The following is a 965-nucleotide window of genomic DNA, read 5'->3' as shown; positions in this document are numbered from 1 at the left end:
AGCTCTTTCCTCTATTTCCCTTGACTTTCCTCCTGTCCCACTATCATGGTCAGTCCCACCAGGGTTTCAGCACTTCCTCTTTGTTACATTTCCCTTGATCATGCCCTACCAGGCCTCCCACTCCCACCTCACCACCAATTTGGATCACTTGTTGTTCCCTTGTCCCTGAGTTTGTTAACACCACTTCCTTTCCCCCCACCTCCCCCTCTCCCATGTCCCCCCGGAACTGTGGTCCCATTGTTTTCTCCTCCAGATTGTTCATCCAGCCTATCTTATTTAGACATACCTGAGGAGATAATAACATGCACAAAAACAAGAGAGAGCAAAACCAAGCAACAATGTACAACAAAACAGCAACAACAACAAATCACGGACAAAGAACCAATTAAAACACAACAAGAAAGAAAAGCTTGTAGTTAGTTCAAGGATCGGAGCCAACTGATTTTTGACAAGGGTGCTAAGTTCATTTGATGGGAAAAGGAGGATTCAATAAACAGTTTTGGAAAAACACGATTTCCAAATGCAGAAAAATGAAATAGGATCCATGCCTCACACCATGCACAAGAACAAATTCTAAATGAATAAAGGACCCAAGTGTGAAAACTAAAACCATAAAACGCTTAGAAGAAAACGCAAGGACCATGCTGTCGGGCCTCCCTCTTAACAGTGGGTCATATATACAACATAATAACAAAAGCACAAACAGCAAAAGGCATAAAAAGAGAAATGGGACTGCATAAAGATTAAATACTTTTTCATCAAAAACCTTTACAAGAAAAATGAAGACAAGCTTTCAACTGGGAGGACAGCTTCAGAAACCATTTATCAAATCAGAATATATGTGTTAGTCTGGGTTGACTAGAGAAACAAATTCATAAACACACATGTGTATAAGACAGAGCTTTATATAAAAGAGTAATTCTATATTAAGAAAACATCCCAGCCCAGTCCAGATCAAGTCCTTA

Source organism: Echinops telfairi, unplaced genomic scaffold (genome assembly GCF_000313985.2).
Source record: "Echinops telfairi isolate 266 unplaced genomic scaffold, ASM31398v2 ScPeMD7_19;HRSCAF=73, whole genome shotgun sequence".
Taxonomy (NCBI): domain Eukaryota; kingdom Metazoa; phylum Chordata; class Mammalia; order Afrosoricida; family Tenrecidae; genus Echinops; species Echinops telfairi.
This window is presented reverse-complemented; position numbering follows the sequence as displayed.